Raw genomic sequence first — 26,673 nt, forward strand, 5'->3', positions numbered from 1 at the left:
AGAACATTGATCTTTTCTATCAAAAACTCATACTTTCGGTTGCGAATAACTGAAGAAGTATTAACTTTCCGAAATAAAATGTACTTTTTGCTTAGAATTAATGTTTCTATCTATTCCTGTGTTAAATTTATCACCACCAAGATGGGGTGGCAACCACCCCCAGGGCGAAAGGGCCCTTTGGCATGATGTAGATTTTGATCCTTAGGCTATTTCCTACCTACTGTCAAAATTTCAAGTTAATCGATTCATTTTGAAAAAATTTCCAATGCAAAACCCCCGACAGGATGTTACTGATGGTGTAGTCAAAACTTCAAACGCGATTTGCGAGTGAACGGGATGTCGAAAGTAGGTACCGACAAAGGGAATGTGGTAGCCCCCGATAAGATCTTACTGATGGTGGAGTCAAAACTTCAAACGCGAATTGCGAGTGAACGGGATATCGGAAGTAGAAACCGACAAAGGGAATGTGGTAGCCTTCGACAAGATCTTATTGATGGAATCAAAACTGGCTAACAGAATACTAATCTTCCACACAAAAATGCGCTGAACTCCCTTTGACTTTGATATATTTTTTAAATCTCAATTGGTCCAGGGATCTCATCTGAAGGTATGTGTAACAAACTTGACAACTATGTCGAAAACTAGAGGTATGTAGAATTTGAAAATAAATTTGGTTTTTGAAAATTTTCTTTCGTTTTGTTTTTATTTTCAAAACGCCCCACGTATAATGGCCAGAGTTAAAGACTACTGCTCGAAAGCAATCATTTTTTTTGGTCAAAGGATAAAAAAACGACACAGGCAGTCGAATGGATAAACGAACAAACTAACGCAAGCCACAATAGCGAATTTTTGAAAATTCTCTTTAATCCGCTGTCTGTTTTTCAAAAATTGGAGGGAAAATTTTTGCAAGCATCATGATCGTATGTCAAAATCTGAAATGTCCACAATGAAATTCTTGGCTACAGAAAAATCTGATTTCATTATGGGCGGCTAAATTACTAACCCCAGAGAATGTGGAGAAGTGGAGAACTTTCTTTCCATCGTCCACCTTTTCCCAATACGTAAATAAACAATTCAGGATTGGCATCTTGAACGATAACGTCGTAAAATGAAACGTATTTCGAAAAGAATTTTTGAGGAAAATAATCAAATGTATAGAATATTTCGATAAGTGCTTATCGCTAAAATGATTTCTCTTTTCAATTATCAAGGTAGACAGTTCGGCAAACCTGTTGGGTACACGTGACGTCGTTGTTAGCTTCACTTGTGAAACTTACTCCCCCCAAATTAGTTGTAATAGGTACCTAAATGTTTTCGACGCAAAACAGTGCACTGGTTAGGTTCCTTGCGAAGACGCCTACAACAGCTTGATCATGTAAGTGTTTTATTTTTAGGGCAAAGAGTATGTTCATGATACAACGATAAATTCCATCGTATTTTTCCAACATTAGTGTTTTCTGAAACGTTCTCTGATTTGGTGCACAATTGGAATATTGCATATACTGTGCGTAAATATAAAATCCTGTTCCCCATTGAATACCTGAAGTGTTTTCCAAAAAAAATCCACGATTTCTGCTGTTTCTTTACGTCTCTATTTTCGGCTAATTTCTCCTTCAATTTTTGTTGTTATGCCACTGAGTGACAAAATAACTCGGAAGGTCTTAGTAGTTGGCGTGAATCAATTAAAAAAAATCAGTTTTTCGCTTCAATATGGATTGAAAATGTTTTATTGCGATTATACGCTTGCGCCATTGACAAAGCACGCCACCTGCGCTGACCTGTCCTCGATGAATCATTTTGTGTCGTACTAGCTGGTATTGATAACGCGTTATGGTTTCCAAATGTAATTAATTGCTTTTAGAATATTGTGTTTGATCTTTAATGTCGGCAAAAGTATTGATATTCACTTATCTGGCATCCAAGGGGGTAGACTGTGCCCTTGTAGCTAAATGAACATCATGAAGAACCTCTCTAATTCTAATTCCTTTTAAATGTTAACAATTGATCACTAGTATCTCAAAAATTTCTTGTTTTTGCAGTGTCGCCGAGATTCATTTGCAGTGGCATGGTCGCCGTCTTCCACACCAAAAAATAATCCGGATACCGCCATCATCATGACGAGAGCAAGGGGGAGCTGCAGCAGCAGTTACTGTAGCAGTAACCAGATTTCTCCATTCCTTTCGAGGTGCTTTGCTCCTCCCCGACCAGGAGGAGGATCGTTCAGCTATCCGCGAGCAATTCCTGGCGGGTCCATACTTTGAGGTAATGTAAGTACCTACTTCACTTTACACACTCATTGTCTGATCACTGCTGGAAAACACATGATATCTGTAGACTTCAACAAGCCACCATACGAATTTCAATAGTAATTTTTTAATTTCCGAATATTGGCTTCCCGAATTATTTTAGAGATAAAGTCTATTTAGGTTTTTTGTAGAGAAAAAAATTACGAATCCATGCATATTACATAGGATGATCCGGGTATTTTGCGCTGAACAACGCACTCCCTCACAATTTCGGCTTTATTTTTTGGCAGTTCCAAATCTTCTCACAAGGTCGTTTAATTCAGATTTCTTTATTTTATGGGGGGTCGAAAACTTATTGCAAACAAACTCGCGATCAGAGGTAGTAGTTGATTTTGAGCTGGATGGAACATTGTCATCAAATTCGCGTTTGTCCACTTTTTGGCGCATTTCCACAAAAAAAAATGCGCTATTGTGGCCACTTTGTCCGTTCGTCTGTCCGTCCGCCTGTCCGTCCGCCCGGCTGTCGTTTATTATCGATTCTAGAAATCGTTTATAATTTTGTATTGCTGTCTGTCGTCTGTCTGTTATGTGTCCATCTATCTCTCCGTGTGAACGATAACTTGTTTAGAAGTGTTCGATCGCTTTGAAATTGGGTACCTACACATGCTCTTAGTTAAAAGTAAAATTGATGCTTGTTTAAAAAATTTGTTTTGCGCATACACAATCCAATTTTTTCAATTGTTAAGGTATTTAAATGGAATTTTGTATGTAGGCACCTCGAATAACAGTAAAACTAATGCCCATTGGGTTTGTGCATGCGGAATCTAATTTTTTTAATTTGTCAGGATATTTAAATGTAACACTAATCCCGAATCAAGAAATTTGTTTTGCACATGCGCAATATAATTTTTAGCGCATTTCCACAAAAATAAAAAAAAATGCGGTATTGTGGCCACTTGTCCGTCCGTTCGTCCGTCCGTCCGTCCGCTCGTTCGTTGAGACACTACTAGTTCTTTATCTTAAGAGCTATTGTTCTACTTTTTTCGCTATTTGTTCGTTATGGTGTCGAGGCTTGCACCAAGGAAGGTATTTTTTCTGTACCGCTTACAAAAAAAGGAATTGCAAAAAAACCAACAAACTGTTTTTTACATGTTCCATAATTTTACACTTTTGCTGTTTTTTTTGTTTGTATTGCTGTCTGTCGTCTGTCTGTTGGTATGTCCGTCTGTTCCTTTGTCTGTCTGTCCCTCTATCTGTCCGTGTGAACGATAATTTTGTTTAGAAATGTCCGATTGCTTTTTGATCTCCGTTAGTTATGAACTGAATTGCATGAAATTCAATATGAGCATAGCTTTAGCCATATAATACGCAATGCCAAAAGTTGAGTCGAATCGATTCAAAACTCACAGTGCCCTTTTCGCATCTCCACCATTTATAAAACGATTTGCAAACTTTTATATTTATAAAAGTATTTGAATGAAATTTGATACATAGGCACTTGGAATAAAGGAAAATCTACCGCCAGTTTCAAAATTTGGTTTTGCGCATCCGCAATGGCAACTTTTTTTATTTATGGAAGCATTTAAATGAAATTTGATACATAGGTGCTTGGAATAAAGGCAAATCTAACGCCAGTTTCAAAATTTGGTTTTGCGCATGCGCAGTGGCAACTTTTTTTATTTATGGAGGCATTTAAATGAAATTTGATACATAGGTGCTTGGAATAAAGGAAAATCTAACGCCAGTTTCAAAATTTGGTTTTGCGCATGCGCAGTGGCAACTTTTTTTATTTATGGAAGCATTTAAATGAAATTTGATACATAGGTGCTTGGAATAAAGGAAAATCTAACGCCAGTTTCAAAATTTTATTTTGTGCATGCGCAGTGCCAACTTTTTTTATCTATGGACGCATTTAAATGAAATTTGATATATAGGCGCTTGGAACAAATGAAAATCTAACGTTGGTTTCAAAATTTAGATTTGCGCATGCGCAGTTCCAACTTTCTTATTTAGAGAAGCTATGAAATGAAATTCTTCTTATAAACTGAAATTGAAGTAGCACGTCAAAAGTGGATTGCACATGTGCAACGCTGTCTTTCATATTTGTGACCGGATTTTTACAATTTTAACAGAAGTTGCATCTTACAAATGGGAAATGAATACAAGTGGAAATGCGCTTTTTGTAAATCGTTTACGATTACTTTTTAACTTGTTTTTATTTGTGAAGATATTTAAATGAAATTTTGTATGGAGGCACTTCGAATAAAGGTAAAACTAATTCCGAATCAAATACATTTGTTTTGCGCATGCGCAATTCGATCCGACTCAAAACACGCAAACCAATAATTGTTGCGCATACCCAGATCCACATTCGTTATTTGTGAAACAATTCTTCTAAAATTTTAGGGTAGGATCCTTCTTATAAACTGAAATTGACGTAGCAGGTCAGAAATTGATTGCACATATGCAACTCTAACTGTCTTACTTGTGGTCGGATTTTTTAAGAAATTTTAATAGAAGTTGCACCTTACAAATGGGAAATGAATGCAAGTGGTAATGCGCTTTTTGTAAATCGTTTACCAGTACTTTTTTAACTTGTTATTTGTTAAGGTATTTAAATGAAATGTTGTATGTAGGCACCTCGAGTAGAAGTAAAAATAATGCCGAATCAAGGCATTTGTTTTGCGCATGCGCAATTCAATTTTTTTATTTGTTAAGATATTTTAATGAAATTTTGTATGTAGGCACCTCGAATAAACGTAAAACTAATACCAAATCAAAATATTTCTTTTGCACATGCACAATCCGTAAAACCCACATTGGTTATTTGTAAACTAATTCTTCTAAAATGTTAGGGTAGGATTCTTCTTATAAATTGAAACTGAACGTCAAAAATGGATTACACATGCAACGCTATCTTACAAATCTTACAAATGGGAAATGAAATATGAGCTTTTTGTAAATCGTTTACGATTACTTTTTTAATTTGTTGGGATTTATTGTGATTGTATGTTTTTCTCTTGGTATATTTTACAAGTTCTCAGGCCGTTTTCGGTATGTAACAAACATTATGCATTACCTTTTTGACTTTGAATAATGGTTTTTAGGCTTCTTATTCTGTTCCTCATTATTACCTGATCGTTGCTTTCTACATGGATATTTCTGTGTGGAAACCGCCGAATTTTAGATTTTCTCAATATTGCGCAAGGAAAATTCACTGGGTAAGTCCCACCGTCCCCTTATCATTTCAAGAACGACGCGATGGATGTTTCTACCTTACCGGCAGATTTTAGTGAAACCAAACACCTGATCTATAGTTCATAACTGCAAGTATTTACTCTTTTAAATCGCTCTTTTATACCTGATATAAGTACTTTTTTGTTGTTACCGATACCGAGACCCGATTTTGTCCACGTTATACTTTCTGATTACTACGAAGATTTATTTCTGCTAGTTTAATTACATTGTATCCTTCAGATTAACTGTGTTATTTGAGATATTAGCTACCGTTGCTTTGTAAATCAGTTTTTGAAGTTGCCGAGACTTTGTCCGAAGCCAATATCTACAATTTTTGGTCACGTTACTTGTTTTGCTCCGAAGAATTTGCTCCTACTACCTTATTTACATTTTGAATTAATTAGATTGCATTGATTTATTCATCGTAAAGTAGTTTTCTTGAAGTTTATATTACCGTTTGTACGAGAGAAATCCGTAGTCGAGTCAAAATTTTGCTTTTGGTTGTATAAAGTCATTCGAATTATTGATTCTTTTTTAGCATTAAGTACGGTTTAGTATCCGATTGGCCTCAGTGTCAGACGTTAGCATTGCTTACGCAATAGTTTATATGCCGCGCTATTCACTACTCCCTTTATTTGTTTGTTGTGTTGTTGTCTGCAAACTGCATCAGACATGCGCAGTGTGTGCTTCGGAGGGACCATTTCGACGATCGTCGCATCGATTTCGATGTGAGCGCCTCTTGAAAAGTTTCCATTTTTCATTATGCAGGTACAGAATTTTTGCGTGTTTGGAAAACACACATGATGACCAATTAAATTAATTATTTTCAAGCTATTCGTTATGTGTATTAACTTTAACATAGGTACATGCTTTTTATACACCTCGTTATACACTACGCACAACTCTTTTATTAGCGACGTGCACATCAGTTTATAAAAAACTTCAGTTTTAAACAATAAAAAGTTCACTGTTTAATTGCAAGGAGAAAAATCGTTTTATTTATTCTGATACATTTTTCCATTATTGCAGAAGTGCTCTTTGAAAACTCCTTTATATACCTTTTAATTCCTGCAGCGTTATATTTTCTTTCTACGAGACTGCTAGCCATTTTTAATCTAAAGGTAGTATTATGTTTGTGTTCCTGCTACTAATCAATCTCAGTATTAGTGTCCTGATAAATAATACATGTTTGTCAAGCTCACGTGTTTATAATAACTTTGCGTCGTCCTCGTTCTATGACATAAGATTAGCATTCTCAATTTCGTTGGGTTTGGGGCTCATCGGAATGTGAAAAAGAGACGCTACGGTCCCGTGGGTTCAGTCCGGATGATCTGTCAACGTGCGTCAAGTTTCATCTAGCGTACGGCGCCACACTGTCAACTCTTATTTCACGGAAAACAGACTGTTCTCACATTTCCATAGCAAATCTGTATGCCCCTTACAGGGACATCTATTAGGAGTAAGGAATCGCTATTTTCTTTTATATGTAAGACTGACGCATCGCCATTTACAAGATCTAATGTCCGGGATGTTACTACTCAATTAAGCGTTCATGACGTATTCGAAGTTTAAAAACTTTGCAGGCTAACCTGAGAGCCATACTGTTTACATAACGCCCAATATTATTTTCCAAATTAATTTTTCCTCATAAATTTGATATTTTAATATTTGTAAACCTTTGCAATACCTCAATAAGTTTTTGAAAACGAAAGGCAATAACATAGGTGATGACAAATAAACTATTCACAGACTTTTCACGTAGTCATATGTTGACATGTATCGGGATATTCACTATATTTTGACCCCCCTCCAACTCGTTTTTTGTCACGTTTTTCAAAAATACAAAAGTCATTTGGCCTAAGCACCGTTTTTCCAATTTGGTTTAAGTATTACTTATACAGGATGTTCCGAAAGCGGTCAACAACCCTCAACTTGAAAACTCTAAATGGTACACCCTATATTTAATTCGATTTTTAGATTGTACGTTACATTCTAAGAGAAATCTATAGCATATATATCTACTGTCCACCATACTGAAACTTCTAATGCTAAATATAAATTATCTTTACAGCACGTAAATTTTCAACTACGGAGTGGCTCGCTCTTATCGTCGGCAACCTAGAGAAAGGTAACCTATTCAATTAATTATGGTTAATTATACTTATCCAAATCGGAATGAAATGTTGTTCTTTGGAATGTGAGGTCAAGTAGCGCAATCCGTTATCACGTTGATATTTTCTTTAAACTGGACGACCTTGCCGGTTTCAATCCTGGATTTTCGTATACCATTAGAAAACTAAAATCGATTAATCGGACCTCAAACTTCCCTAGCAGGAGAGCTTTTGGCGGCTGTCGAAACAATTTAAACATTCCTACAGGAACGGTTGCAAAACGGATAAATTCACTACGAAACTTACCTGCGTTTTCGGTGGCAAGACAAACAATTAATCAAAATGAAAACACAAAGCTCACTCCTCGTCTCGTAGAGCAAATATGTAAATTCAGAAACTACGATTTCTTAGTAACGAAGCGCACAACTTGAAACGCTTCTAGATACCGGGTGTTCAGCAAAGCTGGCCTACTGCACAAATATACGGTATGGTCGTAACTTCCGATATGAAACCTCTCAATGTGCCATAAATACATAGTACACTAAGTGGATAAGTATTAGGAACTCCAAAATAAAAAAAATTGAAAAGACACTCATAATCATAGGCTAAACATGTTTAGTTACACTTTGTTGATTTTGTGTTGATATTTTCAAATAAAAGGGAAGCTTCAAATCTGTTAATTTAGTTTAGAGTAACATTTTTTGGGTATGAAGTGATTTGATTGCAACCGTGTGATTTCAGGGTGTCAGAAATTTAAAAATGATTGATTTGTTGAATTATGTCAACAAAAAAAAAGGTTTAGAGTTGTGGATAAATTAATGTCTTCAAACTGATTGTTATGATTGCCGCATATTAATGCAAAGTGCAAATGCAGAAAATCGCAACACGACAAACGAATTACGGGACGCAGATATTGTTAAAATTTCCAATAAATGACCAAAAGCTGAACGCGAAAATTAAAAGAAAATTTTCAAATTTAATTACACAATCGGTAAATGTAATTAGTCGTTATGCAACAAAAATGTCCTGTTATGAAAAGCATTCGAAATAGATTTTAAGTAAAAAAAGGACGCAGTCGCAATTGCTAAAATTAAATTATAAAACTACGAAAATGTAAACGTTTAGAATTATTTGCACGTAATTCTCTCAAAAGCTATGTAGAACACTGGCATTTTTAGCACAGAACAACGTTCTTTTTAATGGATTTAACAAGGAAACTGAGAAATTTAATGATTGTTCCTATCCGAATAGTGTAACGAGTAAATTCGATTCAATTAACCAGTCTTAAAAGCGCTTTCTAAGTTAAAAAATTGTAGAAAACGATAACTTTTACTTTTTGCTATTTTAACTTGTTGGTGTTGTTTCTCTTGCAATAATCGTAATTTTGTCGCTATAATTGCAGATTCAACATTTCACGCACGGTGGATCACTTTAAGTTGACTCCACTGAAGAATGATATACGAGGCAGCAATTGATTTCTTTCGGGGTTGGTGTAAAGGAAAACCTATTCTTCTCATATTTTTAAAATTGTTGTATCTTTTTTCTGGGCCTTTCCTTTCGCAATTTAATTTAATTAGCAATGTAGGTCAAAGCATAAGAAAGCTCCTTTTGACATATCCGTTAGTTATGAACCGAATTGCATAAAATTCAAACTGGGCATAGCTATAGCCATATAATACGTATAGTGCGGGACTCCGCTAACAACTCGAAGCTACCCCAAGATGCCGCAAGCACCAAATATGACTTGTCTGCAATAAAAGAGATATGTACCTAATGGGAAAGGTCGGTTTCCAGGTTTCTTTTCTTGTTATGACTGATTTGACATTTATATGCAGGGTGGATATGAAACTGCCAGAGTACCGTACTGAAGAAAGATTGGATTTCTTTCGGCCGTGGTATAAAACATTGATTTTTATCGTAATTTTAATTTGTTTGTACCTTTTCTGTGCTTGTCTTTTGCAATAATTGCAAGGTCTTCCTTGTAATTGCAGATTCGACATTTATAAGCACTTTGGATATCAAACTGCGAACGGTAAAGAAGCATCTTCGAGGAGTGGTATAAGAAAAATTATTTATCTCTTAATTTTAACATGTTTTTATCTTTTGTGTGTAATAATTGTAGTTTTTTCCTTGTAATTCCAGATTCAACATTCATTCCTACGGTGCGAATATAAAACAGTGGAAGAACGCCACAGAAAACGAATCTGCCAAGTGTAATTGGGATTTTTGTCTTGGATAGTACTACGGAAAACTTATTTTTTTATATCTATGTTTTTCTCTCTTGCAATAATTTTAATTTTGTCCCTATAGTTGCAGATTCCACATTTATTTGCACGGTGGATATCAAACTGCGATAATGGACCACTGAAGAAAGATATACGAGGGAGATCTGAATTTCTTTCTGGGGAAAATCTTTTTTTTTGTATATTTTACTTACAATTGTAATTTTTTTTACAATTGCAGATTGTAACGGGTGGTCGCTACAAAGTACTTTTTTCTCGAATTTAAATTTTGGTAACCATAGGGAAATTTCCGCATGTACCACTTCATAGTGAACCGAAACCAAATTACGTTTGGAAATAAAAGAGGGACAGCAGCGTGTGCATTTTTCGATAAGAATGCAGGTTTTGAAGACCAATTTTAGTTAAATCGTTTATGCGGGAATTAGAGACGGCAGATGAGGTTGGTTTTTCAGAGAGTTAGCACTTAAATTTCGGGGTGAGAATTTTAGTAATTCCCATCTACTTGCGATATTTTTTAAATTTAGCTAAATTCAAGGGCGTCAAGTGACCGTCAGATTACCGATTAAATTTTCCATTGAATTTGGAAGTTTGCCTAATAAAGCAAATAAATAAAGTAGTGATCGATTCACGCGATTAATAATTTTCTGTACACAACGTCATTTGTTAGGAACCTTAGAAACAATTAAATGGGTGATTTACTCACATCGCAAAAGCTTAATCAATGGGAACAAAATGTTAAGTTCAACACAGCGGAATGTTGGCGTTTTATTCCAGCGCATAACAAAAACTATCACCCATCATTTTCGCAAATTTGGAGCTGATTTGTTGGAGTTCGAAATACTTATGGACATACACCACGAAGGGGAGCGGTATATTTTTGAAAAGAGAGAGTTCCGTCGAACCAGGACGTTAATTTTGAATTTAAGATCTTAGAAGAATATAAGAGGCCAAACTTCCACAACGAAAGAGGTATAACAACAAGTGTATTATTGAGCTAGCCGTGGAAACCATAAAGATTAATTGTTTATTATTTTGTTTTGTATTCTTTTATGCCATTGTAAATGTGACTAAACCATTACAAGGTTCGACATTTATACATGGATGATGGATATCAAACTGAGAAAGGGCGCCAGTGAAAAAGGAAACATATTTTCTAATGATTTTAACTTGTTAGTGGTGTTTATCTTGCGTATTTTCAAATTGCAGATTCGACATTTATCCGCACGGTCGAGGACGAATAGCGAGAATACGTCACTGTAAAATGATCTACGAGGGAAAATTCAATATCTTTCGGGGGCGGTATAAAGGAAAATCTTTTGTATCTTTTCTTTTGTAATAATTGTAATCATTTTCTAATAATTAGAGATTCTTACACGCACGGTGTATATCAAACAGCGTAGCTACGCTAATAAAGAAGTATCTACTTGGGGGAATTTAATTTCTTTCGGGGGTGGTATAATTGATTTGTTTTTCTCATAATTTTAACTTGTTTGCGTCTTTCTGTGTATCCTTTTCTTGCAGTAATTGTAATATTTTCCTTATAATTGCAGATTCGACATTTTAGGTATGCGCCTGGTGGATATCTAACTGCGAGAATACGCAACTGAAGAAAGATTAGGGAGAATGGGATTTTTTCGGGGGCGGTAAAAAGACCTTTCTCAATTTTAATGTTTGTGTGCCCTTGCTCTTGTAATAATGGAAATTTTTTTATTGTTATTACAGATTCGACGTCATGGGTGGAGATGAATCTGCCAGAATACGCCATTGAAGGAGGATTGGACTTCTTTCGGGGGTAGTATAAAAAAACTGATTGTTATCGTAATTTTAATTTGTTTATTGTGAAGCATATGTTAAATTGTCATTTTAATGGGTTTGAATGAGTCTCTTTTAACCAGTAAGAATTAACAAATTAAATTATCACTTTATTAAGGCCAGTTTCACAAACGACTGATGATCAGTCCTGGTAGTTGGTCGGACTTCCGCAAGTTAAGGGCTGGAAAAAACAATTTTATTACTGAGCTAGCCGTGGGAAGAATAAAACTAATTGTTCTTTTGGGATTTCTGCCAGTGCCGTAGAGATTTAATTTTATTTTATTCAAGCGGCGTCTGCAACCCTTGTAAATGTAACTAGCCCGTTACAAGATTCGAAATTTATATATGCACGGTGGATTTCAAACTGAGAAAGGGCGTCAGTGGGAACGAAACATATTGTTTCTCATAATTTTAACTTGGTTGTAGTTTTTCGTTCTCTTGCGGTAATTGTAATTTTTTTCTAATTGTAGATTCGACATTTAAGACCGGTAGATGTCAAATAGCAAGAATACGTCATTGAAGATGAATCCACGAGGGAGAATTGGACTTCTTTCGGGGGTGGTATAACGGAAAAGCTATTTTTCTCATAGTTTTAACCGCTTGTATCTTTTATGTGCCATTTCTTTTGCAATAGTTGTAAACCTTTCCAATAATTACCTACAGATTTGACATTTACACGTGCGGTGTATATCAAACTGCGAGAATATGCTACAACAGAAGTATCTACGATTTTTCTCATAATTTTAATGTGTGTTTTTTTGTGTGTTTTTCCTCTAGCAATAATTTTTTCCTTATAATTATAAGGAGGGAGAATTAGATTTCTATCGGGGTTGGTGTAAATGAAAAGTTATTTTTCTTGTGTATTTTTCTCTTACAATAATTGTAATTGTTTTAATAATTGCAGATTCAACAGTCATCGTACGGTGGACATCAAAGGAACAAGGGATAATAAAATTGAGTCTCTTGCGGGAGTATAGTTTTAACTTTAAATCTAATTTTTTTCTTGTAAATTGCAGATTCGATATTTATTTGCACGGTGGGTACCCAAACTGGAAGAATGTGCAACTGAAAAAAGATCTACGAAGGAGAACTAAACATTTTTCTAGGGTGGTATAAAGAAAGGAAAACCTTTTTCTTATAATTTTTTTGTGTTTGTGTTTTTTTTTGTTTGGTTGGCTTGAACATATCTCTTAGATCCTCTTCATCAATAAATCTAATCTTTTTCTTGTAATTGTAGATTCGACATTTATATGCACGGTGGATATTAAACTGCGGGAATATGCCACTGAAAAAATATTTACTGTGGAGAACTGTATCCCTTTCGGGAGTGGATTAAAGCAAAACTTATTGTCTCGTCATTTTAACTTGCTTATATTTTTTTCTGTGTCTCTTCTCTAACAATAATTGTATTTTTTTCTTATAATTGCAGATTCGACGTAGATTAAGAGGGAGCCACTGAAGAAGGAAACGGGGTGTTGCAAAGGAAAATTTATTTTTCTCATAATTTTTTTAATTGTTTCTCTCTCTTCTATGCCTTTTTTCTTTGTTATAATAATAATATTTTATTGCTCAACAGATTATGATCCTTTTACAGCAAAATGCATACAAACAATATGGTAGCAAGCAAGTAAACAAAACAGAGTAAGAAATATATCCAAACATAAGTATGAATACAAACAAAATTGGCTAATGCAAAGGTAAAAGTTAAAAAAGAAAGCTAAATGAGGGGATTATGAGTCGTTACAGTACGAGTGATTCTGACTGCACGGTGGATAGCAAACTAGAAGAGGACGCCACTGAATGATATTGGCGCGGGTGGTATAAAATAAAATTTATTTTCCCTATAATTTTAACTTGCATACAACTATTTGTGCCGTTTCTCTTTCAGTAATTGTAATGTTTCCTAATAATTTCAGGTTCAACATATAAGCGCTAACATCTCTGCGGAAAAGTTCACAGAAGAAAGAACTCCTCAGAATAAGCTATCAGGAAACTACTGCCTCCCAAATTCCAAAAGATTTATGGAAAATGGTACAATAAGTATAATGGATGCAAGAACCAAAATGTACATTTGAAGGTAACCGTTAATCATTATTAAATTGTGTGTTGAACTGTTGACATTTCAGTGTGTACTCCACTGTCACTTTTTGTCCTGCGTCGCGTTTTACACTTTAGTCTCCGAAAATCTTAATTGTTTTTAACTTCTATGTAACATTTTGTCCTCTCTTTGGCAATAATTGGAATGTTTTATGGTTAGATATTTATACCTGTTTATTATATAGATATCAATCTACGAAAAAAACGCCAATGAAGAAAGACCGATTAAGCATTAGATTTTTCAAAGGAAAACCAATTTTTGTGATAAATAATTACTCTCTCATTTTTTTTATAAATGAACGAGAAAAGTACTATGTATACTTACCATTGAAGTATATCAAAGACTATTGTTTTTTCTTGAGCTTTTTGGTATCGAATCGTTTATGCAGGCTTATAGACGCTCTTTTACTCCTCTATACAGGACCGGATATACATATTTTGCGCTCATCCAATTAAAAGCATTTTATACCCCAACCAAAATTATACTGTACTCTTTCCAGAATACTATTTTCTTTCTACTAATTTGCTCAGATTGATTTGATTTGTTGTAAAAATATTTTTCATATTAATTATGAGATTTATAAAGTATTATTGAAACAAAGGATTATATCATATCTGTTGTTAAAAGTTAGAATTCAAACAAATAACTGTTTAAGTTTTAGAGAAATTTACTCCTTTCATCATTACATCAACAGAAGGTGATCATGGGGCTATATTTAATTTTACTTTTAAGAATATACGTTGTTACGTAGTGAAATTGATATAAATGGCACCTTAATTAAGCGTTTTTAACAAAAAAATTTGCGGGAGAAGCGCTAACTTTTCCACATCTTAATACAATGAAGTTGAATGTTAGGTTATGTTACTCCATATTTCATGATTACTTTTAATAAGTTGATAAGAGTGTGCGTAACATTGCAACTTCAACAATTTCTTAAGAAACTTGTTTAACCACTTTTGAGCCTTTGAAAGAAATCGATCACAAGAAACAGAAACCACAGACATACTTATATTTTATTACATTAATAAACATTTAATGACAATTTATTGTTGCCCCTGCGTCGTTGATTTGTGAATCAATTTCAGACAAGTTTTCTATAGATTTCGCATACTGCATTGTTGTAGGGTATGTCCGAAATTGATTAACAAATCACAGACGCCTGATTTTTACTTTACAATCTTTATCGAATATAGATTTGGCTGCGAGAAATGGAAAAAAATATCTCTCAGTTCCTCTTATTCTTAATCTAAACGTATAACGGGACCAAAGTTTCGTCTGAAACTTCATCCCCCAATGTAAAATGTCGCTCTTGTTTCGTTGGGACGAGACAAGATACCAATCAGAAAATCTCGCCTCGACGGAATCACTATCTAGCATATGACCGTTGAAAAATCAGCTTTTCTGTGCACAGCTCGGATCTTTAGGTTGCGGTGATAACATCTCGACCCCACCTGCTAAAATTTAAGGTTTTTGTTTCGTGGAAACCAACTTTCTTTTCTTGTAATGTTTTACATAAATACTCACTTAAGCTTAATGGCAGCATGGGGAAGTGTTGGTGAACGTTTTGTGAATAGAATATCGTGATTAACCTAATTTCCACTGTAGTTTTTTAATTAATTAGGGGGAAACATTCAAAATGGTATATAAATTTAAAAACTGCGAAGCAGTTGCGTATATTTCAGTATTAGATATACATTAAATTTATATTTTATGCGAATTATATGAAAATCTCGTGTTTCTTAAATCAAAATTTAAATGGCGTGTCTGCATTTCTTATAACAGACTCGGGAATGGGATTACATTATTGTGGGCAAATAAAAGTTAATTAGGTAGTACGTGATACAAGAAATGGCAGATGTCGTCAGTTCGCATTGAGAGCGCGGGAATGACATTTCAAACGTGTGTATCCCTTATACGGGAAACGGAGCGGTATTGTAACTTGGAGCCTCTTTACCTGTGTTTTACAATTCTAATTACATGTCTTACATGTACTGGGTCCTCCCATGTAACGTCTTTGGATGATCCTATTGGTTTATTGGTGTGGCTTTGTGATTCTTCATTGGCCAAAGCCGGCGCCAGGTTTCCGTATAGCGCATGAGTGAAGGTGCGGGTGGCCAAAGATTTCAAAGTTATCAGTGCGCTTCTGTTTCTTGATAAAGGCGCTCGTGACAGTCGTAATCTAAAAGTCGAAAACACGCGCTCGGCCTGCTTGAAATTTCGTACGTAACACCTCTTCAGAAGTTTGCAAAGATGTGTCTCATAGTTACGTAAAACTTTATTCGAACTTTATTCTTGTTTAGATTTCCTTAATTTCTTTTGGAAACCTTTTTATTAAACTTTCAAATGTCTTTTAAAATTGTGCGGGAATCCGACGATATAAAAATGCGGTGTAAAATACTTTTTATTGTTACCACGATGGTTCTCTTGTCTTTGCAGCCAGTATCATCGACTGGAAGCGGATCTAAAGGTATGTAGTTTTCATATTGCGAAAAACAAAGCGTCTCCTACAAATTTAATCTGGGTGTAGATGACGAACTTTTTACATAATTCTTATACCTACTCTCAGACGTCTTACACGTCGCCACCACCAATGAAAAAATTGCCTGTGCTTCAGCGAGAATTGCATTTGCTTTGCCCGCCAATTCAATTTTCATGGTGGGAAAGTAACATTTCCCAAATGGAAAAGTTTCCCATTCCTTTCCCCAAAATTATCGCAGTTACCTTCCAGTAACTAACAGCGAAGATGCCAGTATTGCAACGGTAACACTATAATGGTAGTACGATTTCCGTTCGCACCTAAAATATATGCTTCTTTGGCATTCACAGTGTCTAGGAGATTTGCCATACAAAATGCATTTATTAGAGATTAGTTTCTCAAGGGAAACCAGAATTTCGAAATTTTGTGCAAATTTTTCTAAAAAAAAAAACTATCAGTTGGATTAAATTATCAGATTTTTTTAAAATTTCGTAATTGTAGAGATAAGCAGCAAATATTACGTTTTCATTTTTAAAAAAATTTAAAAATCAAGATTGAATTTCAATTTGATTATCTACCTATGTCCCATATAAAAGGGTTTGATAACTGAAAATCTCATTTCGCACCACTATAAAAAATACAACGCACGCACATTTTTGATCACATTGTATAACTTTAATTAACATCTCGCCATACGAATTATTTTACCTCACTAATATTGATTTTTCTAGATCCAACTTCTGTCAAAATATTTTGCAACGTCCTCCACGTTTCCTTGATCTCTGTAGTTCCTCGATCGAGCGAACCTTTTAGAAAATGGTATGCCAATACCGCAATGTGCAATAAATAAGCATTTAAGTTATCGTAAAAAGACAGTGTGCTAATTTCACATGACCAAAAGCTCCTTTGGAATCTTTTGAAATCTCCAGAAAACCCCCCTGAAGTTGTACCTAATATGGCAAGTGTCTCAAAAAATCAATCAAATTCTACACCCTTCGTGTGAAATGTGTTACTTCTGTATAATTTTCTTATATCGATGGTCTTATACTTTAGTAATCATCAGGTGTCATATGTGACCAAATTTTCATTGCATGGGACATACGCTTTAGTTTCGCTCATCTTAGAGAATTTCATTTGCAATCAAATGTCTAATATTTGTTAAGCGTACCGACGGGGTGCTCTCTTTCTACTGAACAAGCACCTAGAACTCCAGTGGGCCCCCCTTAGATCATTGCAATAAAAATTGAATCGGACTCGACGAAAAATGGGTAATTAAGTTAGTGAATTATCAACTGTCATGAATTCATCTATTTTTCGTCAAGCCCGATTCACACGATTAAAACGATAATTCAACGATTAATTGATGTCTCGTTGTTTCCCTAGGTCAGTATACCTACATAAAGGCATCGCCACTCAGTTCTTCCCATCCCTCATAATGAGCAAAAAACTTATTAACAAATTAATTTCTGCTCTTTCTGTGCGGTTATAACCGACTGGGTAAACCACTGAGCAAAAATGTGTACACCAAAATTCCTAAAGTGTAAAAGAATCAGACTTTCGCAAGACTACCAAAACTTCCAAAAATTCAATTGACTTCCAATGCATTCTATCAGTTAATTAATATTATATATTATACATTATTAATATTTGTTTATGTATCTACATATTATGATGATTGTTTTTCTGATAAAGTTCAAGGAAAAGTCGAGGAAAAGCAGCAGGAAAGCTACTTTCATGATTGTGAGTCAGTCGTCAGTGGCGCAATAATTTAGTTATTTTTGAGTCAAGCTCTTAGATCGTGCGAGTTTACCATGTAAATGCTGTCATCAATACTGAATACTTCTATATCGTAATTATGCTTCAGCTTCAAAGACCCACAAACCAAAAAATTTTAAAAATGGCGCTTGGTGAGTGCCGACAGAAGTAACTTCGTTCTTTCTCTCTCGCACTCATTTGCTCCCTTTGTTGCTGCGATGGATTATAGAAATAAGTCACCATTTCACATAGTGTCTCGTGAGGGATGAGATCAGTTCAGTGATCAGTCATGTGCAAAACATACAGTCATACCGAGCGATTACTAAAAAGTAGGCCACAACCTAAACCATAGCTTGCAAAAAGACCAAATAACTTCACGAATTCTATAAGAATTTAATGAATTCCGAAAGAATTCCAAGAGACTGTACACCAGAATGATATAGTGGTTTGCTTCTCGGTTACAAGTTAATGCTAAAAACAAAGGTTTCCGCGATAAAAAAATTCTCGTCTGAACTGCATTGAAAGATTATGTTTTTAGTCTTTGTTTACGGCTGAATGCTAAGAGCAAAGGTCTCTTTACTGCGATCGAACTATGATTATGCTCATTTTGTGCTGTTTTGTATGTCTTACATAAAATAAAACCTAGGTACAGTATTTTAAATTTTCGGCATTTTCATTATTAAGAAGTAAAAATCGTTACACGTAAAAGATTCTTTATGAAATAGCACTTTACGCTTGTGCGTCCAGGTTTGTCACGACAACTCAAGGACGTATACCTAGAAATGTTTTAATTTAATTTTCTACAGTCAATAGTATAGATCTGCTCCTTTGATGACTTTCTAATTGAAATTACTATTTATGCTCTAATTTCATTTTAAAAACATCTAAATGGATTTCGATTTTTAGCAATCAAAACGCATAATTTTGTTGCTACGTGTGATACAACACAATAGAAACTTAAATTAATAATCTGGGAGACACAGCCTCGATCAACTTCTCAAAATTCCAAAGCATTAACTACACACCTTACACGACAAGAAAAATCTGACATGAAAACTCTATCCGGGTCGCACAATGGGTTCAGATAAACACACAATTACACAATTACACAAAATTTCTGAAAAAAAGAGAAGCTTGCAAAGCTTATTTGGATAAATTACCCCACACGCAGTCGTTCGAGAAAACAATCGTAAAATTACTTAGTTTTTTTCTCTGTGAATAATCCTAGCAATCTTGTTTCAACATTTTGCGATAAAAAAGGCACACTTAACATCCACACACAAACGCTGACAGCGTCTGAACTTGATTTTTTTCCAACAAACAAACCTTGATGATAAACGAACTGGTTTGGGGAATACGACGACAAAAATTATCGGTAGCTGTGCGAACGGTATAAATTTATAATTTTTAAACAACAAAATAGCCTCAACGGAAGACCTCACACGGTACACTAAACTGATTGCTTTTTCAACTTGACAGATTTTTTCCATAAAACGGCTTTAAATTTTCTCACACAACTTTTGTTAACTTGCATCTGCACAAAATTATTATAATAAAGACCAACTACATTTATGTGCTTGTTTGCAATCAAAAACGAATTTTGATAATTGTTTCGTTTCGTAGAATCTGTATCGGGTAATATATGTATTGATGTGTCTAGGGGTACAGGGGAAGAACAGATAACCTAATTGCCTATCTGACCCTTAACCTATTGATTATGGTGCGAGAACCAATTATTGTTAATTAATAAATACCATTATTATTAGGTTAATAGATAGGTCAAACTGTATCAAAATATTGTTTTATTGTGCAAAATCTCTTTTGGTTTTCATATTTTCAATTTTTCTTTCAAAATTGCGAGCTGCTCCGAACAGCTTTTGAGTGTGGATTCTGCTTCTAGCATTTTTACTTTTCACAGCCCCATCCGGTAATATCTTCTCGTCTTAAAATACGTCAAATCTCGGTGTCTTTTCTATTTTTCAGACGTTTTTGACCATTATCCAATTATCGTACAAAGCAACAAGGTTAAGGTGAACAGTTGAATGTACTGCGATAGCATTAATCAGAAGGCTAACTAATGAAGCAAATAACGCAAATCAAGCTTCGCCGATTTTGCTACAGTTGAAGAGACATGGTTAATTCTCAAATTTTGAAATGTCTTTGTCAAAAAAATTATGTATTATTTTGAAATGCTGTTTTCTGAAAGGATTTTTGAGATGGACTACCCTCTATCGGAAACGTGACGTGGTTTACTGTGGAATGAAAACATATTTGAAACACAGTACAACTCGTCTCTGAAGCATATAAAATTAAATCAGCCCCCGCGGCTAAGCAGTAGGTTCTCGAAAATTAAATAAATTTAGAAATTAAAATTGAGAGAAGTGATTTTAAAAATGACACATAATTTTCGAAAAATTATTGACCGACGGGTGAAAATAGGCCTTGCTACGCAATTATTTTTTGCTTTTGTTCATGTTCCACTCAATACTGAAACAATTCTAATTGGAATTAAATAGAAAACCCTCCCTTTAAGCAGAAATGTAAGCCAATTAAGGGGTTGAAGATGCCACTCTCTCATCTCCACCTCATATCTCCAAAAAGGAAGATAAATTAAAGAAATATGGCAAATCAATTTTTAATCTTTTGTATTTGATGTAGTTCAGCGAGCTTTTTTTATTGAAAACGAAAATTAGGAACACGCGTTTTAGGTGTATAAACAAAAATTAATTTTAGTTTTTCAGTTCCCAAAGCTCTCAGAATTGATTGATTTTTCACAATTTTGACATTGTCACGTAATTTTTGTTGGAAAACAAGATTTGAAACAATTAAGGAGATTAGGGAATTAGAGAGCAAAAGATATTCTTGAGTGTATAAGAAAAATATTTAAAGTTAGTCTTTTTAATTTTCAAACGCTGCCTGAACTAATTAATTTTTCAATCTCTTTTTTATTTTTCTCGTACCAAATTGGAAACAAATTGTACACCTCGACAAATTAATTAATGTTAGGTTAGCGAAAAACGGCACTTTCCTATGTATAAGAATAGTGGTAAATTTTAGATTTTTCAATTCCAAAATCCCCCGGAATTCATTAATTTCATAACATTTTTCGCAATTTTGATATTGTAGCGTAGTTCAAAATTTTTTTGTTGTACAACGAAATTTGACACCAAGTAGACACCTTGAGAACACCTTAAACAAGTTAGGTAAAATTCTTACACTGTAAGTGATGTATAAAAAAAAAAGTTTTTTTTCAATTATAAAAATTCGCCGAAGTAATGCTCGTACTTTTGGTATTGTTGTGATGATCGGAGCTTTTCTCTTGAAAAACTAAACTTAAAATAAAGTACACACACTTAGCAATAAATTAAGTGGGTTGGGAAATTAATTACGCGTTTGAAAGCAGTAGTTTCGGATGTATAAGGAAAATAGTCCAAAAACTCCCCTTATAATTTATTAATTTTTTTATCCTTTTCCTGGATTTTCGTGAATTTTCGCGTAGTTTGGAACTTTTCTGTAGAATACCAAATTTAAAACAAATTGGAAACATATTTAATTATTTACATATGTTAGAGAAAAATAATCAATTTCAAATTTTTAATTTTTTACAGCAAATTAGACACACTGAGAAATTAATTTTAAATTCCAAAAATTTCGTTCATTAATTTCTAAACCTTGTTCTCAGTTTTTGTTATTTTTGCGTACACCTTGACAAATACTTTAGAGGGGAAAGGATGGTAATTAATTTTAGTACTTTTGTTTTCGTGTAGTTTGAAACTTTTAAGTTGAAAAACAAAATTCGAAATAGATTATAAGGAAAGAAGTGTTTTCGGATGTATAAAATTCCTGAAATAATTAATTTCTAGATCACTTTTGCAATTCTAGCATTTTCGTGTTTAGAACTGGAAATTTGAAAAAAATTGACCACCTCGAGAAATGAACTACCTACATCTGAGAGAAAATACCGGATGCATAAGAAAAATACTCAATGCTTAAAACTTCTTTGAATTGCACTCCCGAATTAATTAATTTCTTAAAGTTTCTTTCAATGTTGGTCTTTTCACGTATTTCCCCTTTTTTGAGTTATTCGCATTTCAAATTTAACCCCTTCTACGGATGCGTTTCCTCATCCGCTACTCCACTTTCAAGACATGCACATTCGAAATTCTGCCCCCTCTCCTACTATGTTTGACATAAGCGATAAGTTTGCTTTTATTCCGAAAGATGGCACCACCAATCAGAAACACAGTTGCTGAAAAAAAAATCGCTCCACAAATGAGAAGCTTGGGGGTTTTCCAAGGCGGAATGTGCTCAAAATCAATAGGGTTCATCTACGAGATACCGTAAACAATATTTAGCACCACCAGAGACTCTATCGTACCTACAAGAAAAAGAAACTTTTCAAAATTTTTTTGGAGTAAACCTTGGGAAAAAGTAATAATTCATTACCTTTTTTAATTTTGATAATTGGCAACAAATCTAATGCTTTAGGGAATTTTTGACACTTTAGGTAGTGAAGGCTCTTTTAGATTTCCAGAAAAAAGCCATTTTGTGTTAGTATGATATTAAATTATGTATTCAATTCAATTATTCAATATTCTGGCGAGTAATAGAACAACTTAAGACCTTCTGCAGAGGCATCTCTAAATTGAACGACCAAATTGTGCCTTTTATTAATAAGTTGCTTCACCAAAAAAAATGTCATGATTGTCCTTCCTAGCGCTTTCTTTACAAGTTAAATATCCACTTCGTTCATTTATTCCTTCCCATAACTAATCAGGTCCAAGCAAGTTTTGTTAAAGATTTATAGCATCGAAACTGCGTCAAATAAATATCGTCCGTTTATTAATATTGAGGAAAGGTCTTGCAACGCTTGTTTAGAAATATCTATATCAGTGTATTTAATCCTGCCCCACTATAATAGGTACGTTTCGAAAATTGTAACGTCCGCCTTCGCGAAATAAGAAAAACTGAAAAACCCCATTTGAAAAAGACAATATCTACCTGTCATTATAAAAGCTATGACAATGGTTTAGTATGACAGTTTCTATATTGATAAGACAACTGAAAAGTGATGTCCAAATGAAAATCAATATGGTGGCTACCCTAAACCTTTATTATTAAATGGAAGCAATTTTTAGATGACGTAAATACTCATTTAAAACAAAATCGACGTAAATCCTGTACACAATCCTCAAAAGTATGGTATGTAACGGATTAGACGTAAGCAGCAATTTCATTTTGCATTAAAAGACGTCGGGACATAATGATCATCGTGTTTTCCAAGGTTTTAGGGCAAAAGGGGATCAGTACAAGTGTAATGAAACTGTTGCCACGGTGAAAGCTAAGTGTCGGCCGGAAAACAAGTTTAGAAAAACTCATCGAAGAAGTTGCGGATTAATTTTTTGTCCGTCGGGGAAAAACGTATTTTGAACCAAAAATGCGTCTGCCTAGAGACGGTTTAGTGATTATGAATATTTATTCTGTGTCATCCCCAATTGCAGGGAATTATTCATTTTAGTTATTGATGTAAGAGCATTACAAATTTGAATTGGTAGGCGTATGAAGTCCTAAGGATGAAAAAGCTTTGTGATTTTGCCGTTAATCAATCAGAAACGGTTTATTCAAAAAGTTTGATTTTCTTATAAAATGTGGGCTTTTAAAATCAAGGAACTTCAGATTTTAAAGAGCATGAATGCTTGTACGTGCCGATAAAAGGTCAAAACCTAAAACATATTCATTCAATTCGTAACAATTCCAGTCCCTCTGTTTTTCTACAGTCCGGGAACGTTTCACCGACTTTGACGTATAGAATGACAAGTACGACTTGTAGACGTTGTATAAGGCGCTGGAAAACTTTCCACTTCCCGATTTTCTTGTCACGTTAGTCGAGTTATCTCGTTTTTACATCGGATAAAGCTGTTGTTTTTTCCTTTGCGTAAAACTTACAGTTCAATGGGGACTTCTGTCGAATTCTCTAACCCCAATGACTCCCGCAGGTGCGCTTACCACGTTCCTCCTCCATCATTGCATGAAATCACATTTTTATGCTGCAAATTTTTAAAATCTACATGTGGCTAATTTCAATATAAAGTAGTCGAAGTCGTAATTCAGGTAATTCTAGTAACGCTAGTAATTATGCAAAATACGAGTTCACTATTTTGCAATCGTCATTTGATAAAAAGCGACGCCCTCGTAAGTGGTTTTTGGAAGAGCGATAGTTACAGAGGGCCAGATCGGGAGAGTAAGATGTACCTATGTTGTAATTACTTAAAAGCGCATTCCCTGATTACTTCTTGCACTATTATTGGTGCTGTTCTGATGCAAACAGAAGCTGAGTTTTCTGAGCACAATTAATATGCCACCTTCAATTTGTAGACATCCTCTGGTATTGTAGATCCTTTTAGCATAACTCAATTAAGAATCCCCTCAGCCTCCTAGAAAACTGTGAAACTTCTTACCCCTCATATAATTGCGTCTTCGGCTTCGCCTTCTAAGATGGCGGAGAGACTTTATCAACCCATTCCATGGACGTTGTGCTGAAACTTTGCGGTTGATTCGGTTGGACACAAATCTGCGTATCCTTGCCTCTTACCATATACTACAGTAAAATTAGGTTTAGGTCTGAAATAAGGAAGAATGTTCTAATTGACAGTTTGCAAGAGCTCCCCTAGAGGTCCTCAAGGTCTTGGCATTATTTATCGAGACCTGCAGAAGACCCAACAATAATTGTAACACTCCCTATGGCATCTATCCTCAGCACCTGTGTGGCGACCTTCTCACCCCACTGGTAATTTCTTTTGACAGGATACTTACAAATACTTCGCATTATTTCTAAAGCTCCCACTTGCCAGAAAGGCCTACGGTCTGGGCATTGAACATCGACCAATCGATCGCAGAACAAGCAATGGAGCTTGAAGTCAATGTCCGTGGTCGATGAGCGATTTGGTTTCTGCACTTGTTCAGGTGAAGTAGGACTCTTTCGACGCTTAGTGTAAACGTTACGGCCCTGAACATAGTTCACCGGCACCATCTTTACGAATTTCACTGCATTTTATGATTGTCTCAATTCGTGAACTGAAAATATTTAACATCAACATATCAAAAACAGCATGAACATATCACGGTACGGCCCTGCAGGTTCACAACGACCCACCAATGTCCGGGTTTGGAGGAAAATTGGTCTAATTTTACTGTACTGATCGAATTGAGCGCCCCCAGCTTCTTCAAATGTTTAACTCTCCCTGTATAAAACTGGGAAGACACAAAGCGAACTAACAATGAAATCCAATAAGGAAGTACTGATATATTGTTGTTCAACGACAATCAAAATCAATTTAATAACTCAACTAAATTTAAATTAAACTTCCCATACCCATACAAAATAAATCCATCAAAACCTAAGCCCAATAAATCCCCTAACTCAATAATGATCGACTGAATTTTACACTGATTCCGAAAAACTAGAATTATATCTCGAGCAAAAATTCGGGTCCAAAATGAAAGTACAATAACAAATCTTACCTTAAATGTAGTCAATGCCGTCGCAAGAAAAGAGCTTTCTTCGAACGAAATCGTCTACGTAACGAACGCAATGTATCCAACCAAAAGAATAACGCGTTCAGTATCTGTCATTATACCAACAGTGATCACGGATAAATAATGATGTTCAAAAGTTAATTAAGCTCTAATACCTATATCCTTGAAGAGCTCGCCAAATGATGAATTGTAAGTAAGCAATGACCTAAATTTCTACGAAAGTAACGGATACCATGTTCCTAGAAGAGGAAATATTCAATTACCTATTACTTATTTTAATTTCAGTAGGTTTTCTAGGGGTCCCCAATGGCAATTTCCTTATCTATGCCCACTTTTACAGGTTGAGTGAGGTGCTGTTGTGTAATCTTCACAATGACATGGCCAATATCTTGATAAGATACTGCGATTATCTTGTAATTAACATGGGGGCAAGTGTAAATGAAGGATATACTGGTACTCGTACTTCAGCCACATGTACGTACCTAAGCTCTAAAAGAAGAGCCCAATGAAATTACACCAACGATTGATAACTGATCTGATCTGATCCACAGCAAAACCTAAAAGGATGCATAAATTACCCAGGTGCAAACCAAAATATATCTTTCGAAAAATTTGGAGAAAAATGCAGAAACCCGTCCTCCAAACTAAATCGGGATCCACAAAATATAGATTCAATCGCCAGAATAATTATAATTGGAAGTTGCAATGAGAACCACATGGTTTTTCCCCTACGCTGCTTAACGTACCGAACTATGGCGTGCTTGTCCGGAAAAAGGAAATTGAAAAGTAAAATGAATACCGCCTTGAGGCCTGCGTGGAAAATTTAAACCAGTAATTACAGTGACGGCAATCCAAAAGTAACCCATACGTACTTACTAGTTTCTGATATCTTGATTTTTTTAACGACAACCGAAGTCTTCCGGGATATTCGCTGTCTCATTTGAACTGCTTGCACTAGAATTTGACTTGAAAATAGGACGGGTTATTTTCTCCATACACTGCTACCATTCTTTCATAGATATTCTTCGGCCCACTGCCTTGATTTGATAAACATCCCTTGACGCTTTTTTGTTCTAATTTCAAGTCAGGCACTTTCGCCACCTTAAACCTATACAAAATGACAAATGTTAAGCGATTGCAAACAAACATTGATATTGCA

The 26,673-nt window shown here is 34.9% G+C and overlaps 1 long non-coding RNA gene across 12 annotated transcripts in view; it reads left to right on the forward strand.

Annotated features, from left to right (window-relative positions):
• The first annotated feature begins 1,303 nt into the window (after positions 1-1,303).
• Positions 1,304-26,673, forward strand: part of LOC116165969 — a 143,520-nt gene continuing 118,150 nt past the window's right edge. The window contains exons 1-7 of one of the 12 annotated variants that reach the window (XR_004144236.1): positions 1,304-1,375; positions 2,040-2,267; positions 7,555-7,611; positions 9,737-13,346; positions 13,396-13,467; positions 13,566-13,726; positions 13,776-14,332. This is a non-coding gene — a long non-coding RNA (uncharacterized LOC116165969). Of the gene's footprint in view, positions 1,376-2,039; positions 2,268-7,554; positions 7,612-7,669; positions 9,377-9,429; positions 13,727-13,775; positions 14,334-26,673 lie in introns of those variants that run through there. The other 11 variants (XR_004144238.1, XR_004144237.1, XR_004144232.1 and 8 more) reach the window with 11 other exon arrangements.

The sequence above is a fragment of the Photinus pyralis genome, unplaced genomic scaffold (assembly GCF_008802855.1).
Source record: "Photinus pyralis isolate 1611_PpyrPB1 unplaced genomic scaffold, Ppyr1.3 Ppyr1.4_LG3a, whole genome shotgun sequence".
Taxonomy (NCBI): domain Eukaryota; kingdom Metazoa; phylum Arthropoda; class Insecta; order Coleoptera; family Lampyridae; genus Photinus; species Photinus pyralis.